This window comes from Ctenocephalides felis, unplaced genomic scaffold, assembly GCF_003426905.1.
Source record: "Ctenocephalides felis isolate EL2017-DRISC unplaced genomic scaffold, ASM342690v1 CF-g0.4_SCAFFOLD_01886, whole genome shotgun sequence".
NCBI lineage: Eukaryota > Metazoa > Arthropoda > Insecta > Siphonaptera > Pulicidae > Ctenocephalides > Ctenocephalides felis.
The window spans coordinates 136,672,064-136,685,616 of record NW_020538040.1 but is presented as its reverse complement, the minus strand read 5'-3'; the positions used below and the strand labels follow the sequence as shown (position 1 = coordinate 136,685,616).

The 13,553-nt window shown below is 29.1% G+C and overlaps 1 protein-coding gene and 1 non-coding gene across 5 annotated transcripts in view; one reads left to right on the top strand and one right to left on the bottom strand.

Moving 5' to 3' along the window:
- LOC113378752 (hepatocyte nuclear factor 4-gamma-like) overlaps positions 1 to 13,553 on the top strand; it is a 110,470-nt gene that overhangs the window by 26,071 nt on the left and 70,846 nt on the right. The gene's annotated exons all lie outside the window — the stretch shown is intronic.
- Positions 4,789 to 4,860, bottom strand: Trnaa-cgc. The gene has a single exon. It is a non-coding gene; the product is annotated as a tRNA-Ala (tRNA).

Below are 13,553 nucleotides of genomic sequence, written 5' to 3'. Positions count from 1 at the left end.
TAATGATGCATATCTTTACACCATGAGTGTTGAAAATATTATTAATTTTCAAGATAAAAAATTTCGATCTGTAGATAAATAGATAGACGGATTTATAAGTGATGTAATATTTTGAGCTTTGGAATATAAAAATCTGATATGCATAAATATAGAGACAAATATAGAAGTCAGAGACAAACTTTAGTAATCAAAAATTCTAGTATTTAGGTTGAAAAAATATTGCCACTTGATCGGTTGATAAGTCAACATTGTTTCTTAATGAGAACAAAATTTACATCTTATTTTTATTAATTAAGTGATTTCATTCACTGTAATCATTAAAATATCATTATAAAGTATCTATCGAATGGATAATCAGCCATTGATTTGTTTTTCCAACATGTCATTATTTTATTGCAATGTATTTTCTACAACTATTGAATAAACTACTATATTGAATAATTTGCATCATTGTCGCGAAAGGCTATTTGTTAACAAAATCATACTTAGATCATTATTTTTAAGTAAAAGTAATATTACTACTGCTTGATGTTAGGTTGTCTAAGACGGGAATTGAACCTGACATGTTGAGGTTGCAAGGCATAAGCTTTTTTCATACATTGTTACAATTATATGCGCTAGTACTCAATATATTTATTAGCTTTCATCATTCTTACCGATAGAATCACATTTTTAAATAAAAATGTTTTTTTTTTTTTAAAGGACTTACAATCTGCCTGTTTCTTGAAGAAATTCAGCAATTGCGTTTTATAAGTTTTACAGATAAATATTCGAACCAATGGTTTTCATTTCTATTTGGTATTTTATTTTTTACTTTTCGTAGGGTAAGCTATAGTAGGTTTCTGAACATTTGGGCGTACCTTATTGTTAGAAAAAATGTGGTTACAATGTTTGGTCCACGATTTTGGGCGCACGGATCAACCGATTTGAAATATTCGATTCCTACTAACGGGGAGACGATCAGTTTTTTTTTTTTGCAAAGATAGGTCGAGCCGTTTTGGAGATACCCAGCTATAAAAATGTAAAAATGGCAGTTTTTGAAAGAATGAGTTACCGATTTGTATGATTAGAAAACATTCGGCTTGTGTTGACGGTGTGAAAAAACAATTAGTTTTTGGCAAAGACAAAAAAAGTTTTGGTTTGAAAAGAAAAAATCTTAATTTCCTAATTTTCTTTAAACATCGAAAATGATTCGGATTTTAATTTTAAATCTAGCTAAAAGTCTAAAGCTTACTTATATACTTGAAATAAATAATTCTAACTTTGCTATTCAGTTTAATTCTAGGCTATCTTACACAAATTATATGGGTGGTTAAGTACATTGTTAACCCACTGCAACACATGCCACATATAAATGTTTCTGGGGCATATTGATAGCCATTGCAAGTACCAGCTTAATCTGAAAAAGTTTTTAAGTTGAATCAGCAAATTTGCGTATTAAAATTTTTATGTATTATTAACGAGCTTTTTATCATTTTGTCAATTTTTTAATTACGAAGCAAGATGAAAAATTATTCGATTACTAAAATGACTATTACGAAATAGAGGTTTGTGGTAGGAGCCTGAGAATTTAGTTCTTCTTTAGATACGAACTATAAAAAGTTAAACCTAATAAAAAAAATTGGTCCAAAAATAAAAAATCTTAAGGGCGGCCAACTCTTTCCCACTTTGTGGTACAAAAAATAGATGTTGATCGATTTTGAGTCATAGTGAACGTGGTCAAGAAATTTCATAAAAAATTATATGTATATACTAGATAGCCCGACAGGCGTTGTCCTGTACCCACGCCTACAATTCAAAAGTTCCATTTTTTTAATATCCTATCCTATACTTTTTGATATCCTATTTGATGTCTTGCCTTTGCGATTCATTTATGGTCTTAACATAAGCATTATAAGAAATTCAGAAAAATAATATAGTATCTGCGGTAAGAGAACAATATCAGACTTGATTTTACCACACAACATAATTCCTTCAATAATTTAGTCTATAATTTTTAATATTCTCGTATGATATATTAGTTGCTTTTTTGCATTTATAATTTTTAAAGTACATGTTTCTTACTAATAATTTAATGAACATTATTGTTTATGTTTAAATCTTAGGTGAATTAATTTGTAAAATCTAGTTTATATGAGTACTCTTCAATCAACTTGCAACTTGCTAAATATTCCATATCCAATGCCAAATTTTTGACACATGACACAAAATTCTAAATCATTATTTTAATAAGTGAAAATATTTCTTTGTATTGTTTAATAATTTAGTAAAGTAAACCAAAATGCGACATGCATAAGTTTAACAAATAACGTATATGCAATTTTGAACTTATTGCGTTATTTATTAAAATAAATTATTTAATTTCATCTGCCAAATATATACTGTTGACTGTATCTTATATTGTTTCAATTTCTGGCATATCTCATCTGCTTTTCGGCAATAATAGTGTAGACATTACATTTTTCTTGAATATTATATTCTAATATTATCTAAGCTCATAATTTTACCTAAATTCAAATTTCAAGTGAATTTTTCAAATTGTTCAAATGTTTTCAATATCAAACAATGATAAGTGGTTTTTTGTAATTTTTGTCATTTATTTCTACAATATTACTATAGTTTTATCGCTCATTAAATCTTAAAAATTCTCTTCGACAAACTCTAAAAAGAATTATCAAAATGCAAATAACCGTTTAGGAGAAGTATCAAATCGTACACCCGTTCAGAAGAATTTATATATATATATATATATATATATATATATATATATATATATGTTTAATTTATGTGTCTGTATATATATTTGTATAAGATTTGACCATATTTTCGAATTCTAAACACGAAAGTCGAATTTAGAGGCTATTATTTCCGTTGTTATCGCAGACAAACAATTTGGATTCGGTGATAATTGCTTCGGCAAACTGTGAAAGTTAAAATACTTGGTTACCAATTTCTAGCTGACAAATAACGAAATAACATTAAAACGCCATTGTATTTTTATTTTTAACCAGCAGCCGTTGGGTAATTGGATAAATATTATTCTTCGTTGCGTATTTTATTCGAGAAAATATAGAAATTTTTGACATTGTGATTTGTTCTCGTGGGTATGCATTTCTTTCACCTGTGAAACCTGATCATGAACAGCTTTTCACTTGTATTGTAAATTTAATGAAATGTGAAATAATAAATTCAAATTTTATGTTCCTTTGATGTAAAAAGTTTTGTTATATTTGATTAATTATAATGCCCTACAATAAATTGTAGGGGTCTGCAGGTTACTTTTTGGTTCATTTTGTAGAATTCATACGCTAAATCGTAAGATCTAGTAATGTAGGTTATGTTCATTGTACTTATTTTACACAAATATTTAGAAACAATTTAATTAAAAATAATTTCAATGTTTTAGCAACAATATTCATTTATTTGTCTAATAGTAAGAGATTTTAGAAATTATTTTATATTCAATATCTTTTGTGCCTTATAACTTACATGGTATGGGGTAGGCTACAAGTACTATGCATTTAGAGCAGCATTTAGTTAAACTCTTACCTTGATTTTAGACTTAGCTTTTAATTGTGCGAAGTCTCATTTGCCCTTTCTCTTTTCATAGAACGCAGATCAATTAGCACATTTCTCGCAAATGTGTCTGTGGTGTTTTGAAGTAATTGTTCGTCTCAATATCTATTTAACATTGTCCTGTAGAGCACTAAATCGCGGGCATACGAAGAACATGTGCTCAGCATCTTCGATTTCGCCCAAACAATATGGGAAATCCAGCGAGATATCGTGCTTGAAGCGATGTAGTTAGGCTCGAAAACAGCCGTGCCCAAACAGCATTTGCGTAGTGTAATATTTCACTTCTCCATACTTTCGATTTAGCCAGACTCTGATGTTTGGAATGAAACGTTGCGTCCATCTGCCCTTCATGAAGAATTGACTAAATTTTTGGAAAGGTAGTTCCAGCGGTTTCGGAGATACAAAGAAAAAAAGTGAAAGCATTATATTTGGCGCTCAAAAATGATCATTAGTCATATGTTAATAAAATTATCAGATATTTTATAGTTGTAAAAAATGAGTACTAATTTTGTTACAATTTTCTTCGTTTCATACCAAGATTTTTAATTTTCAAAGTTTACTTGTGTGGTTCAAACAAATATTTTTAAAAAAATTTAAAATTTTTAAATATTTCATTTTTAAAGAACGATTTTTTTAAATATTCAGAAAATTTAGGTAGTCTCAAAATGGTCGACTTTTTTATAAAAACATATCGATAAAATAAGTTTTTATCGTGATATTTTATGAGATAAGGTCCCGGATGGCTTCATTTCTCTCGGCTCGATTAGGATTACATCTACTAAGTATACGTATACAAATAACTTATAGTTAGTTACAAGAAAACATTCTTACACGCTATAAGTATATACATAGGTTGTTCGTAGAATAAATTCTACTAATTCTACTAATTATAAATTTACAGTATTTATAATAATCCATGTGAAACTATTTGAAACAATTATTAATATTTTTTATTGATTGTTGATAATATTTATTTCTTAAATGGTTAATTACGGTACGGGAAGTTCCAGCAATTAGCTTTAAGAAGGCACACAGGCATTCTGAATTGTTTTTGTACATTCTGAAAAATCCCACAATTATTTATGATATTAAAATTACAATCAATTTCAATGTTTGTTGCTATATGTTATTATATAAACGTTCAAATTGTAAAATATATATTTTATTTATATATCTATAATTTTTAAAATATTCAATTGCGTATAAAATAATTGGAGGTACTGGGATTTGAACCCAGGACTTCCCGCATGCGAAGCGGACACTCTACCCCTGAGTTACACCCCCTTTAGAATAAAATACTATTTTCGCATTTAAATTTCCAAAATGTGTCAAAAAAATGAATGCAATGCTGTATCGATATCAATATTTAAGCATATGCATGATTTTGTTTTTGAAATAAGTCATCCGACATAAAAACACAACAAAAAAAATCATAAAAAATTTGCTATCAACAAACTAAAATTTACCGGTATCAGTTCTCGAACGCACAGTCTTATCGAAAAGTTTCCTACTTCTGATTGTTAAAATTAAGAAGAAAGAAAAAAAAATGACAGGCAAAAACGGGCGCCCTTCAAGCGAAGAATCGGCACCTCCATCTGCAATATCTAATATACGAGTATTTGGCGAACCTCAGACGGAATCGGCACGCAGTTCACATGACGGCCAGTGCGAGATTGGCCGTCGATATAATTCAAGTCAAGTGGCCGCACTTTTAGGCGGTTTCGGCAGTTTCAGTCTCACGCAGGCACCAAAGAGCGCCGAAACGGACAAAAGCGCCAGAAAAACAGAATGCCAGAAGAAAGCTGAAATCGAGGATGGCGAAACTGAACAAAAAGAGGCCTCACCGGTTCGAAAGAGAATAGAAGGACTTTCGAGAATAAGTAGAAATCCCATAACCGGTGACATTAAATATTTTTAACTTATAACCTAAATAAATTAACTGCAATAAAGACTGCTTGAAATTACAAAAAATGCATTTATTATTGTAAACTTTAAAATATTCATTTAAAATAATTCATCAAAACTCAAGTTCCTTCAAAATCGGTTCAGCCATTTGAAAGATTTGTCGGAACAAACAGACAGGCAAACAAAAATTGTAACAAAAGTGATGCATGGTATTGTGCCTTAAGACTAATTGCTCGGACTTCCCGTACCGCAATTTAAATTTTTTTGAAAACGTTGAAAAAAAATGGATTTTTCAAAATTTTGAAATTTTTGGAAGATATTGACCTTTTATTAATTTGTTTTTTAACTTTCCGTAGGGCAAGTTATAGTAATCGCAAAAAAATCGAAAATAATTTTTTTTATATTTCTTTACGTTTTAGATGTTTCTGAACATTTTGGCATACCTTAGAAAAAATTGATGTATGTATGTGTGTATGTGCGGATACAAATTCTCGTCGACGATTTCGGGAACACGGGTTAACCGATTTGAATAATTCAAAAAACATTCGATTCGTTATCGAGATCGTTAAGGAGACGTGCTAATTAGTTTTTGACGAAGGCAGGTCGAGTCGTTTTGAAGATACGGGGCAAAAAGTGACAAAAATGGTAATTGATTTTTTGAGAGAACGAAGCCTCCGGTTTGTATGATTCAAAAAACATTTTATTTGTATTGACGAATTGAAGAACTGATGAAATTTTTGGGAGTGAGATGTAGTGGTTTCGAAGATCAAATAAAAAAGTGAAAAAATCATTTGGCAAACAAAAATGATCATTAGACATAAGCACAGAGAATTATCACATATTTTATTGATATTTTAATAATAAATTTTGTTTACATATTTATGGGTTCTATACCAAGTTTATCCGTTATACTGCAATGTGGCGCCCACGCGCTTCGATATTTTGTTTCTACGCAGCTAACGTATCGCGATTGCTTTGAAAAATAATTTCCAAAATAATTAAAATAGTAAATTTTTTGAAAAAAATTTAAAAATCTCAAAAATATTTTTTTTCAGAGTTTTGAACGAAAATTGAATCTTTTTTTAAAAAAATAATTTTTGGTACGGCAAGTTCCTGCAAATCACTAGTTTTTATTAAAATATGAAACTTCTAAAATAAAGTGTTGTCAATCCGCATGTTGCATTCTGTAGACTTCAACTTCTGTAGACTTCATAAATTACAACTGTCTGCATCAAGTTAGTTTTTTATTTTATTTCTGAGAGCGATATGTTAAAACTTAATTCTGTTCTAGTATTGTTTTTTATTTGATATATTAGTGCTTGAAATTTGGGGCACAAATATCTCTTAATTAATTTGGTTGGATCTGAATTGATCTTTTGGAAAACCGCCACATAGTTGCAACATGCAATTTGGCTGCCACTTGTCTGCACATTGTGTCGATGAAATATTCTAATCACAATCTGCATTATTTACAATGGTTATAAAAAAACTTGTCTATTAAAGGTTACATTAATTAGCTAGATATAAACTTACATAGATTTAGGTCTATGTAAACCATTTTATGAATGGCTACATGAAAATTTATGGAATGAAGTTTATACAAAATTAGTACTTAAAATATTGCTGTCAAATAAAAATTGTTTTAGTGTTAATATTATAAAAACTTTTGGAGCTCTAAATTAGATGAAGGCTTTAGAAATTTGTGATACTTGTGAGAATTTATGGTGCTATTTTATTCGCAAATAAATAATAATCAATCGCAAATAAAATTCAAACTGGTGGTGTATGGCATCGTGCCTTGCAAATTGCGGAAATTCCCGTACAGTAATTCGGCAAATACTAAAGATTTTCAAATAGATTATTATAAATATTGCAACTTATATATGTTTACAGAAAAGTAAATAAACAATAAAACTTAATCAATCGAATTTAAAATGAAGGACATTGTCTAATGTTTATAAGAATTATTTAAACTGAATAGCAAAGTTAAAATTATTCATTTGAAGTATATTAGTGGGCTTTAGAACTTTAGCTGAAATTAAAATTAAAATCCGAATTATTTTGATATCTAAAAAAAATATTTTTTGGAAATTAAAAAAAATAGTTCCAAAAGCAATTGTTTTACCAACACAAGCAGAAAGTTTTTTGAATCATTCAAATCGGATGCTTAGTTCTCTTAAAAACTGCCATTTTTGCATATTTTTAACTTCCCGTAGGGTAAGTTATAGTAATCGCAAAAAAATCGAAAATGAAAATTTTTATATATCTTTACGTTTCAGAGGTTTCTGAACATTTTGGCATACCTTAAAAAAATGGATGTATGTGTGTGTGTATGTGTGTGTGTATGTGTGTGTGTATGTGTGTGTGTATGTATGTACGTGTGTGTATGTATGTGCGGATACAAATTTTCGTCGACGATTTCGGGAACACGGATCAACCGATTTGAATAATTCAAAAAACATTTGATTCGTATTGATAAGGAGACGTGCTGATTAGTTTTTGGCGAAGGCAGGTCTAGCCGTTCCGGAGATACGGGGCAAAAAGTGCCGAAAACGGTAACTCAGTTTCTCAGATTTTAATAATTCAAAAAACATTTTACTTGTATTGACAAGATAAAGAATTGATCAAATTTTCATAAAGGCAGGTCTAGCGGTTTCGGAGATCTAAGGAAAAAAGTAAAAAAAAATGCCATTTGGCGGTCAAAAATGATCATTAGACATATGCACATCGAATTTTCAGATATTTTATAGAGATTTTAACAATAAGTATAAATTTTGTTTATTTTTCTATGGGTTCCGTATCAATGTTTACCCGCTAGACAGCGACGCCGCGCTTACGCGCTTTATATTTTGTATCTATGCAGTTAAAGCAGTACGATTGCTTTGAAAAACAAGTTCAGATTTTCCAAAATATGTCAAAATGAAGAAAACATTTTTTTTTTCAAAAAAAAATTTTTAAAAAATTTTTTCTAAAAAAAATTTTTTTAAAAAAAATTTTTTTCAAAAAAAAGTAATTTTTTGTCCAATTTATAGTTTCTCAAAAATCTTATTTTTTCGAAGTAAATTTTTTTCAAAAATGTTAATCGTTTTTACAAAAAATAATAATTTTTGGTACGGGAAGTTCCAGCAATTTGCCTTAAGGCACGATGCCCTAATTGCCTTAAGACAGAATTCCACTTACAGCTAGTTTTGCTCTATATCTCCGAAACGACTTTACCAAAAACTATTCAGCATATCTCCCTATCAAAGGGGGCACAAAGGTCCATTTTAACGAAACCAAACTAATTTTATCATAAAAAATAACATATCTGTTAATAAAGTTAGGATTTTTTATTTTTTTGAATATCGAAAATAATTCAGATATTAATTTAATTCTTGCTAAAGTTCTAAAGCTCACGTATATATTTTAAATCTATAATATTAACTTTGCAATTCAGTTTAGATAATTCTTATCTGTTTCAAAATATTTAATATTCCCCGAACATTTCGTTACGGTACGGGAAGTTCTAGCAATTTGTCTTAAGGCACGCCATACACTAGTTTTTTCATAAAGATCGCACTGGATACAATATTCGTATGGACCTTTGTCAGAAGAATTAATTATCAGAGCTGGGATAACTATTAATTTAATTTATCTTATAATTATCTTATTATACATTATTTCACAAATTTATTGTTTAATTGCTTTTTTAACTTATTTTACTTTTTTAACTTCCCGTAGGGCAAGTTATAGTAATCGCAAAAAAATCGAAAATGAAAATTTTTATATATCTTTACGTTTCAGAGGTTTCTGAACATTTTGGCATACCTTAGAAAAAATGGATGATGTGTGTGTGTGTGTGTGTGTGTGTGTATGTATGTATGTATGTGTGTGTATGTATGTGCGGATACAAATTTTCGTCGACGATTTCGGGAACACGGGTCAACCGATTTGAATAATTCAAAAAACATTCGATTCGTATTGATAAGGAGACGTGCTGATTAGTTTTTGGCGAAGGCAGGTCTAGCCGTTCCAAAGATACGGGGCAAAAAGTGCCGAAAACGGTAGCTCAGTTTTTGAGAGAACGGAGCGTCCGATTTGAATAATTCAAAAACATTTCACTTGTATTGACAAGATGAAGAATCGATAAAATTTTCATGAAGGTAGGTCTAGCGGATTCGGAGATATGGAGGAAAAAGTAAAAAAATGAGCCATTTGGCGGTCAAAATGATCATTAGACATATGCTCATGAAATTATCAGATTTTATAGAGATTTTAACAATAAGTATACAATTTGTTAACATTCCTATGGGTTCCGTACCAATGCTTATGCTTTAGACAGCGACGCGGCGCTTACGCGCTTTATATTTTGTCCCTATGCAGTTAAAGCAGTACGATTGATTGCTTTGAAAAGAAAGTTCAAATCTTCCACAATATGTCAAAATAAAAAAAAAATTTTCAAAAAAAAAAAAATTAAAAAAAAAATTTTTTTTTTTAAAAAAAAATTTCTAAAAAAAGTAATTTTTTGTCCAATTTATAGTTTCTCAAAAATCTTATTTTTTCAAAGTAATTTTTTTTTCAAAAATGTTAATCGTTTTTAAAAAAATAATAATTTTTGGTACGGGAAGTTCCAGCAATTTGCCTTAAGGCACGATGCCTTAATTGCCTTAAGACAGAATTCCACTTACAGCTAGTTATTTTTTTATTGTTTACACCTTGCCAGTGTGAATGTTTAGGTGGTCCTTTTTACCTGGTTACACATCCTTTGTCTTCTACTTTCAAATATTGTTTTTGAGATAACGGTGGTGGACATTTTTACCTGAAGACCTTCAAGCTCCACTCTTTCTTATATGGGGGTAATATTTAAAATATTTAAATCGAAGTATGTTATATATTTTGTATATATCAAGATGTCTTGATAAAACATCTATTATTGTAAATCTATTATTGTTTTTGTATCGAATCAATTCTAAAATATTTGCTTCAATCCCAGTACGGGTGGAAGCTGCATCGAGATCAATTTAATGTTAGCCTTTAGTAATTGGTACGGAACCTTCGGCTAACTTACGAAACCATAAACATGCATCCCAACTTGTCGTTAGTGATAAAATTAAAATTTATCTCTAATCGGTTGAAATATATCATATTTTTGATAAAAATGACACTTTTATATAATCATTCATATTAGACGATGAAATGCACGTACTTAATTTTACGATATCTTATCTACAGAATTTTCTATCTCTCTGTACTGATTAAATTTTATTTTTCAAACAATAAGTGACTGGGCGATTTGTGATATTACGAGATTCAATCGTTTTTATCTGGATTTACAGTAGAAGCAATAATTTGATAAGGACTGTGTAGCCGGAATGTTTTTTTTCTTTATTTTTCTGATAGCCTTATTGTTAGTTAAACATGTGGACTATTTTATAATATTGATTTTGAAATGACTAATTTGTCGTTTAATTTGAATAATATGGTTAAGTGCTTTGCAATCCTTAGGTTTCAGGTTCAATTTTCAATTTGACTACACCTGATGTGGTAGCATTAGTATGGTATCTGTTTTTACTTGAAAACTTTCATCTGCAATGTTTAAATTTTTAAATTATTTAAAATTAGCTTTTTGGGACATTGATGCAAAAATAATGAAGTTAAAAATACGAAATAAGTCTAAAACATAAAAATTAAAAAGTAAAAATTTATCACCACCAATAATACTGCTGAGTTATATTTTAAAAGCCATCTGTTAAATTAATAGAACTGTATGTTTTTATGTATTAATAAACAATTTGCAATTCAAATATAAACAAAAAGAAAATCTTGCATCCTTAGCTAACCACGTAGAGATCTACTCTATAATATTGGTTTTGACATAGTTAAGTCTTCGTTTAATTTGATGTAAATGTTCCAGGTTCAACGCCCGACTCGGACAAGTTGCTATCAGGCAGTAATGATATCAGTTTTCACTTGAATAGATAAATTTATGATTTTAAGAGAAAATAGCCTTTTGGGGCATTGCTGCAATATAATTAACATCACTGTTAAAAATATCTACTAATAATATCATCGCACAGAGATAAGACAACCAATAGGTTGTCTTTTAATACTTCTGGGTTTTAAGGAATTACATTGTAACAGCTTATAGAATTATAAAAACGGTTTTGAAACGCAGGAACTTTGATTCTTGCAACTCATGGTTTTATGGTAGATATCCACCTCGGATAGCCTGATATCAAACAGTAGTGATATCGACTTTTACTTAAAATTATAAGAGAGAATATGTTTCTTAAGTGAAAAAATCCTTGAGAATTGAAATTATACCATCAATTATAAAATACAACAAATTGAGATGGGCAATCGGCGCATTATCCTCTAAAAACAGATCTTTGGTTTGATTATGGGTGTTTAATGATAAACATATCTAACAATACCAAAAGCTGCGCATTTTTTTCTTCCTAATAAACTATGTTTTTTCTGTACAAAATCTTAACATTCCATTTATCATTATTGATTAATTTTATGAGTGATGCAAGATCAAGCCAGACTTACCATTATATTTATTTTATAGATCAATTATAATTACTTATGGAAGAAAACTTATATAGAAATTAGAGATAATGTATATATGATACGAAACCAATAATACCAATAATAGTTTGAGCCAAAACATATGTCGATTTTATATTTAGCACTTGATCTCTATTTAAGAATATACGTAATCGCATTAGACTTATTTGTTGTCATACAATTTTTAAATTGTAATAAATTTTAAACAAGTTTGTTTCATACTTGATAAACGATTTAACTTTTTTTAATATTATATATTAATTTTTACACCTGTCCTGTAATGGACAACAAGTAAAACTGTAGGAAGAAAAAAAAAAGTGCGCGTAAGGATCACACGCGATTGAAGTAAAACTTATTTGCTACTGTACAAAGTAGCAATTTTAATTTAAGTAACTTATAAGTTATTTATAAGTTAACTAATAAATTATATATTTATAATAGCATTAAAAATATGTATAATATTTAAAAACAATCATGTAATTAAAGTCATACTTCAAATATGACATGATCGGTTTGTCATTGTAATTAGCATTTAGAAATGAAGCTTCATTAGAGAAATGAAGTAATTGCTGATTAATAAAATCTATAATATTCGGTCACACAGTGGATTATGTTAAACAACGCCTAAACAAATATTGTTGTCGCAACTTCACTCATGATGTAATTGTGTTTGAAGAACGTCATGTAATTAAAATTAATATACATTCATTGACTGCTTGTATCTTTTTTCCTTTTTAGCTAGCGATATAATCTCATTCTTTAACAGCTGCAATATCTGCCTTGCCTAAAAAATATTTTCCGTTTTAATAACTTCAAAGATTCATAGAAATTACGAATAATATAGAAATAATTTCTAATCAATAAACTTATGATTAGTACACGGCCCAATTGCTTAATTTGTTTTATTATTTTCAAGGAACAGGATAGAATATTCTTCTGATTCAGACTTGTCTCATTAAATCAAGATTTGTACTACGATGTAACTTTAAAATGTTTATTTATCAATGCCCATTTCCTTGTTGATATCGGTACGCATACAACGTTGATGTCGGTACGCATACGGCAGATCTCTATTCACATATACGACGACTAATCACAATCGACCTGTATAGAAATGATATCATCGAGAGCGAATGACGAATCATTGGCACTCGACACTGCCGTAACGCACTTCCGTAGCATTTGTACGGATTTACACCATAGTCGCGCCTAAAGAAGTTTTGCTTAAAAATAAACTTTAAAAATACAAAAAGTTTTGACCTTGGTCAAAGATATTGAAAATTGACATATTTTAATGTAACATGAATTTATTTTCATCGATCCAACAATCGAACACAAAATGCAAACTTTCTGCACTGACAATGAGATTAATTTTTTATTTCCAATTAAATAAATGAATACTTACAGTAAATAAGTAAGTAATGAATTAAAATATACCACAGGATACCGCGATGTTCTAAATTATATTTTAAAACCTTAAAAAGTATATATTTTGAGGCAACCAAAAATAAATTTGTATCATA